This window comes from Cyprinodon variegatus, unplaced genomic scaffold (assembly GCF_000732505.1).
Source record: "Cyprinodon variegatus isolate N-32 unplaced genomic scaffold, C_variegatus-1.0 Scaffold324, whole genome shotgun sequence".
Taxonomy (NCBI): domain Eukaryota; kingdom Metazoa; phylum Chordata; class Actinopteri; order Cyprinodontiformes; family Cyprinodontidae; genus Cyprinodon; species Cyprinodon variegatus.
The window spans coordinates 467,216-474,730 of record NW_015150777.1 but is presented as its reverse complement, the minus strand read 5'-3'; the positions used below and the strand labels follow the sequence as shown (position 1 = coordinate 474,730).

Below are 7,515 nucleotides of genomic sequence, written 5' to 3'. Positions count from 1 at the left end.
ATTTTACAACTTTTTAACTGTATTTAGTTTTCGCTTTTTTTTTTTTTTTTTTTTTTTGTAAAACAGCTTTTTACTCTATATTAAATCCTTTATTTTTAAAATAATAGTAGGAGAAATGGAAGAAGCATCCCCTTTTTCCCACATCTCTGTTGCATAAATGTCATATAATATTATGATATGAGATTATGTTGTTAAATTTAATACGCTCTGTTATCATTATCTTTATAGTTAAATGAAACAAAACGTTATTGTATTTACAAAACTCTGGCCTTTTGAAACAAAGTCAGACATTCCGTTTCTCTGAATTATGCTGGAATAAAGCCCATAGAAGTATGTTAAAAAAAATATTTTTCATATGATGGCAAGATTTTGCTTAGGTTCAAACAAAATTATAAAGTGTAGAAATAAAATGGTTTAATATTTAATTGACTTGTAGTCTTTTTATTCAGACTAATGGCTCCTTTACGTTATAACAGAATATGATGGTCTCATCTGTATAGCAGTATACAATGGAAACAGAGAATATTCTCCTCTGAAGCAAAAAACATTCAGCTTTTACCTTTTCACACGCTAAACATTACAGTTACTTTTAAAAATGATAATAAATGGTTTCCAAATTATGACTTTGATACTTGAAAGCTAATGCTTTCAAGTATCAAGTAGCAAAGATACTTGAAAGCATTAACTAAGAAAGTATTTGAGATAAAAAGCCTTCCCCCACTATCAGGCACTAGCATTTTATTTATTTATTTGCATTTATTTAATCAGGGAGCCCCATAAAAATGAAAATCTCATACCCAAACTAGAACTGGCTGAGATAGTAGTCATAAAGCTATTTAATTATAAACAATAAAAACTCAAAATGAAACTGAGTAAAACTGATCGAGCTACCGATAGAGCAGTGACTTTCCAGCTTTATGCATCCTTTATACCCTTAGAGTGATTGTGGATTTTTATAAAGCACTGAAGCATTCTGAGGCCAAATGGTGACTTCAGCCTCATCGATGCAAACAGACCAGCTAAAGGCAGTGTGCCCCCTCTTCCTGATCCTTAAGGGCCAGAGTTTTGCAGGTTTCAGATGAAATTGTGCTAAGACACCTAAATCCATAAATTTCCACTGCCTCAGTCTGATTGTGAACTGAACGGCCTCTCAAAGACCCACTCGTTAAATCTGGGGTGTGGAATCAAGAATACATAGTTTAGATTTGGGATTTTTCTATTTTTCTAGTCTATTCTAGTCCTGGTTGCATAATGAATGTGTCTTACCTGGGCTGTTTGGACAACATACAAACACTTGGTTCAGATACCAGTGGCCACTGAGCTGCAGCTCACTTATTAGGACAAAGTGATGATGGTGACAGAGAAGAGTGAGTGGATTTTGCAACCGATACCAGAAGATTTAAGCACAGATATAGCAGTATGTATGCTGCATATTTTCGTAGGTTTGTTTAGTCTCTGTTTAATTGCTTTTTGTTTACTTTATCTTTTAGTTGTCACATTTCAGTTTAAACCATTGTCTAACTTATTGATTTTTCTGGTTCTTTAGCTGCCCTCTGAGAAACTCTCAGATAAAGGAATGCAGAGTTAGAAAAAAAAAATGTCTTTTTTGTTTACCCTGTAGATCCCCATAAATCAGGATTTAAAACTGAACCTGCCTTTATTATTTATCTGGTTATGGGCCAAAAGAATTTACACACCAATCTTGTTTTTGTTTCTTTGTGTTGTTTACATCTGTATTAGGGTGATAAACAAACTAAGCTTTGAAGCTTTCTTGATTACAGAAAACACAAGTTCACATATATTGATTATTAGTAAAATAGATGTGGATGTAGATTTTATCGTGGAAGCTGATCTAACAAACACTTATGAAATAAATCTTTTATTGTACTGATAAATGATTGTGATTGGTAGATCGTACAAAGAAGAAAACCAAACTAACTGGGTACATGTGTTGCTTTCAAACTGTACGGAATTTTCTGATTTGAATCTAAAAAGTAGTTTGAGCCTTTAGAGTTTCAGTATTCATTGCAGTTTATTCATTTCCCTCTGATTGAGCTCTTGCATCCCAAGTGCCAGAGGTTAACAACCTGTGTACTCAGATGGGCTTTTATTTTCTAACTTTTAAAAGTATCTGCTCTAAAACATCTGTCTCAGATGTGTCATAATCTTATCCCAAAACCTGTTTGTAGATAATTAATTTGAATCCTTTGTAGTCTTGCATGGATCCATAGAAAAACATGCTGGACATTGGCCTCTGGGGGCCCATAGCTGAAGGCCATTGGTCAACAGAAAGTTGTCAGTTGACATATTAACATGTACTGACTGTTTAGTTTCCACACTGTAAATTAGTGCTGAACATTATATTGAATCTCACTCGGCATCATGATGCTTACGTGGACAAGTGGTGCCGTTCTGATAGAGTGCTCCAACCCTTAATAAACCTGGAACACTTAAGTGTTTAGGGCAATGTGATGTTTAAAAATAAAAACAAACAGTTATCAACACAAAATAATCTGTAGCCGTTTAAAGTGTTTTTTGTCGTTTTTTGTGTTCGGTTTTGCCAGTATAGCTCTGGGAATAGATGTCCCGGAGCTAGATGAAAGCCCAACCAATTTGCCTCCCAAAGCAGACCATTATTACTGTTGCCATAAGGTTCTGCTTGATGCTTGTATGTTAAACTCTATCGAAAGTTATTTTGTGAGTAAAATCAAATCCGAGACGGAAAGGAAGCTGAGGAAAAAAGAGTGGATAAGTAATAAGGGGAGAGAGGAAGAGATAGACAGGAAGGAGTGCAAGAAAACAGAGAAAATAAAACAAAATGGCAAAAATAAAAGCAGAAGAAATACAATAACTCCTAGAAGTTTGCTTCCACACCCGTATAGGAGGAGAGGGCAGAAAAACAGAGGACATAACGACAGCAAAAAACAGACAACAGACAACCAAAGTAAACATCAAAAAAGCTTCCAGAGCAGAACATATCCCTTAGATATCCATGTTTTTGGAAAGAAAAACTTATGGTGATCACAGTATTATTCATTGTGTTATATATCTGTAGCTGCAGCTTAGTATTTAGTAGTGTTGCGCGATACCATTTTGTAGCCCCGATACCGATACCTGGCTGTGCAGTATTGGCCGATACCGATACTCTCTGTTTAAAAGTGAGGTGTGTGTGTGTACATATGAAGAACTGCATACTACTTGGATGTAAAATAATTGCCATCATTGTTTTTTCAATCTGCTGCCTACCTTTGTGAAGCAGGAAAAAGACAAAGTGATCCAGTAGAACTTTTTATTGCCTACCTGGAATGGGTGACAATAGTTGAATACATTTTTTGCTCTCAAAATGGTATCGGTGCGCTATTTGTTGGTACTCGCCGATACCACCATTTTAGTGTTGGATCGGTGCCCCGCCCAATACTAGTATCGGTACTACTCTAGTATTTTAGTATTAGTGTATATCCATGAAAACCCGGACCTTACTCTCGTGGTATTTATGCATGGGCATGCTTGGGTATAAAGGATTTACAACATTTCTTTCGATTGAAAATATGCTTAACAGCAGCTGTGGGTGGCCCCGGACTTGCCCTACAGGGCCCAGGACAGAAAAAGAGGCGACCCCTTCCCAGATATCCAAAAGCACCCCAGATCACTGACTGCAGAAGGAGTGCAGGCGTAGGGATGGCCACACCCACCAGAGAAGGACAGACAAGACCACCCCAAGTCCAACTGGATACCTTAAGGGCCCAGTCCTTAAGGTGTCCAGCAGCGAGCCCAAGGGCTCCACCGGCGGCCGGTCTCAACCAAGGTGGACCCGGATGAGAGCTGAGGGGTGTGAGACCAGGGGCGTGCACCAGCACCCTGTGGTTACTCCAAGGGGCAGGCAGGCAGCTTGAGCTGGGGCTGGGATTGGGGGGGCTGGGATCGGGGGCCACCAAAGGGAGGAGGGCAGCAGCGTAGTCCAGGTCCAGCACCAAACACCGCCCCAGACCAACCTCCACCACAAGCTGTGGTGTGGTGCATCCCCAGCCAAGCCATGACCAACCTCCAGGGCCCAGTCCCATCCACAGGTGGAGGGGAGAGAACAGGTGGAAAAGACCCCATGCAAGCCCCCTTCCTGCTCGGATTAAGTGTTGTTGCCGGTTTGGTTTTCACAAATTTAATTGCTCTAAAAACAGTTTAAACAGTTTTTAGAGCATTTTTTCTGTTTTAACTTGTAGATAGAAGCGTTTTGTACTGAAGGGAACGTTCTGTGACATAAAAAGTATTGTCCTTGTTCCAAAGAACAGTTTAAACATGGACACCAACCCTGAAGCTTGTACTTATGTGGTGAAACCTGCGAGTTATTGAGTCTATATGCATTTGCATATTTGAGTTTTTTTTTTCTTACACCTTCTGCATCATTATCTTTGTCTGCAGTGCTTTTTGAGAAAAAGGTAAAAGAGAAATTTGTCTTTTGATTGCATTAAAAAAAAAATCTGTTAGTTTCCTAAAAAGTTTAGATGTGAGATGTTGCATTAGAACCAAACAACCTTGAAGTGTTACTTCTCAAATTTACTGCATTGCTTTCTCTATCAGCATCCAGTCTTCTTATCATTCCAAAACTCCACATGTCAAACTCATTGCCTTCATAATGTTTCTTTCTGTTTTCGATTGTTTCTCTTCATACAAATCTGCAAACTGCACAACAGATTTAAAAACATTATGTGTTTATATAAATAGTTTATCTTGGTCCTCACTTCTCACATTATTTTGTCAGTATGTTGTGCTGCAGGGACAGGATTCAATGGACAGACACAAATGATGTGGTTTTGAGTTGCCGCTGAATGCATAGTGTGAACTGTTGGTGACCTCAGTGAGAAAGTAAAGCCGGTCAGGGCACAGCACAGGGATTAGAACTCGATGGTTTAATATTTACACCAGTAACCAAATGATTTAGTAAACCATCCACAGTGTCTGGATTCACAGACAGTTCCAGGTCTTCCATTGGTTTCTTTTGCAGCAGGTAGTTTGCATTCTAATAAACAACTTATATGTTATGTTGGATATTTTCTAATAGAAAAACATAATTATTAATGAGTGGCATCAGAGACATATAGGTTTTAGATGCTGTTTGTGCAGAAGAGGGATTATTTTGTATCTGATTCTGGCTGCTCACAGCTGGAAGAGACAGTTTTAAGGCTGAACATAGAAACTAAAAGATTAATTTAGCGTTTCCTTTCATTGTGATCTGAATTTGTGATTTGCAGTACAAATGTGTAAATAAAAAAGTTAAATTGCTGTAAAATGTAAATCTGACTGATCTTTAAATATTTTGTGTTTAATTCACACACCTTTAAAATGAAAGGTATTTATTTTGTTGGTTGCTTGGTTATGGTAGTATTTCAACACTATTTGAGTACTGGGGGTGTGTTGATCCAGGATTTTGCCGCCTTGATAGCTGTGTGACAGGAGGTATAGGCTGTTTTTGCCATGGTCTGCGTCTTCCAAGGATGCCGTCTACCTGGACTGGATCGTTTGAAGCCTGTGAAAATAAGGAGCCCGGAAGAGTTTTGGCAGTGAATTCAAACAGGTCTAGCCTTCCGTTGGCTTTCACAAAGCAGGAAAATAATGAAAACAGAACTTTTCAAAACTGTTTCTTTTTAATATTTTTTCTTTTTTTTATTGTAAAGTGGACAAAACTACACTCATGTGAATAAATAGTGGAATAAAAGTGACAACCACCGAGAGCATGAACAAATAAAAGCCAATGTAATGATAAAAACCTTAGTCAGTAAAATAACATTCTGCTGTCATTTTATTTTGCACATCTCTAATGTCTAATCTATTACTGTAAAAATGTCCACAGCTGTATATTGGTTATTTATTCTCCAGGTGCACAGTTTTATATTGTTAAAACACATTACAGTACAGTATTTCATCGTTTATATTTTAGCTCTTCCCTATTATGTCATTCTTAAACATTTTCCTAAGGTCCACATTTGTGTGAGCATCTTTTTTTCAATATTCTTTTACTTCCCCATTGGAGCGGAATAAAGAGATTTTCTGTTCTATAAAAGTGGTAGAAAGATACAAGTAAATCTAAACAATGAATGTATAAAAAATATATCAGCAAAATCTCTTATATTCAACAACAAAGAATACTTAAGCAAATTGTGCAAAATAGAAATGAAAAAATAAAAATCATATCAGATTTATTGTTCCCACACTTCAGATATATTAGAATCTGTCCTTAAATTACAGTCAAACTCATTTACACAGTGACAGATAAAACCTTTAGATAAATCAAACATTACCCGCCACATATCTGACTCAATAACCATTAGGACAACTATTTTTCATTAATTTCAGACCGAACTGTTCAAACTTGTATTATATTAAACTGAATTTGTTGGCTGCATAACGATGAGTCTTGGAATCCGACCAGACCTCGGCGCCGCGTTATCCCGTCATCGACCTTTGAATCTGGCCTTCAAAGGACACATCCCATAAATTCGAACACAGCCATAGTCTACAGTCATGGAGTTAACTAAAAACAAAAGGCGTGGTATTTGGTGACTTGTACACTGTGTGACACACGCTAATATACACACCTTCATATGTTTTGTTTTTTATCATTGAAAGCTTCAGCCATTGGCTACATTTAAAAAGACTTGTGTTTTCTACAAGGCTTTAGTTTTTGTTTTGACAATTATTATTCATGTGTGTTTCCACCCCGTTTTTGCTTCTGTTGTCATTAAACTGTCACAAGTACAGAGCAACAAAATGAACTCTCCTCTTTTAGCCCATCCCCATCCAAGGGGATGGGGTAAATGCAGAGCCCGGAGAGCAGTTTGGGGTTACGTGGCTTAACCCCACACCGTTGAGCTGAATGCTGTCTGGACTTAGCATAGTAGTCCAGGGCTCCTTTCCTACCCTGGATAGTGTTCTTATTGTTGACCCTAAGAAAGGTGAAGGGATAGGAGCTAAGATGTTGCACTTATATTTCCAAGTTAATTTGTTTCTATCAAAGTGGTTCCGATTTTTTTGTGGAGGCCGCCCTTCGTCCTGCTGCAAAAAGCTCCCGTTGATCCAGCAGTAATGTTCTTGTGGATTATGACTTTGATTGTAGGTTCAGGCAGAAAGCTCAAACTTTATATTTAATTATGTCTCTGTGTCACAGAACACGTCCATTTCCGGAATGATAGGACGGCCAGGATTTTCAGATGGTGGTTAGAAATCCAGACGACTGTTTAAACAGATGTGAATGTGGGACCTTCAGGCATCCAGAAATTAAATCCAATGATGGAGCAGACCTGTGGAAGACTGAAGCTCTCTTCCTGTTGCCCTGGCTTATTTACTTTGAATGTTCCATTATGTCGCTCATGCGAGCAGTGTGCCTCCATTTAACTCAAATGTTTTGACTCACTCAACCCATCACAACCTTTCAAAGCCATGATATTATCATCTTTTTTTTTTTTTTTTTTTTTTTTTTTCCAACCTAATTAAATAAAGATATACAGAAAAGATTAGTTAAAC

At 37.7% G+C, this 7,515-nt stretch overlaps 1 protein-coding gene across 6 annotated transcripts in view; it reads left to right on the top strand.

The window, feature by feature from the left end:
- Positions 1-7,515, top strand: part of crtc3 (CREB regulated transcription coactivator 3) — a 56,331-nt gene that overhangs the window by 6,170 nt on the left and 42,646 nt on the right. The window lies entirely within an intron of this gene.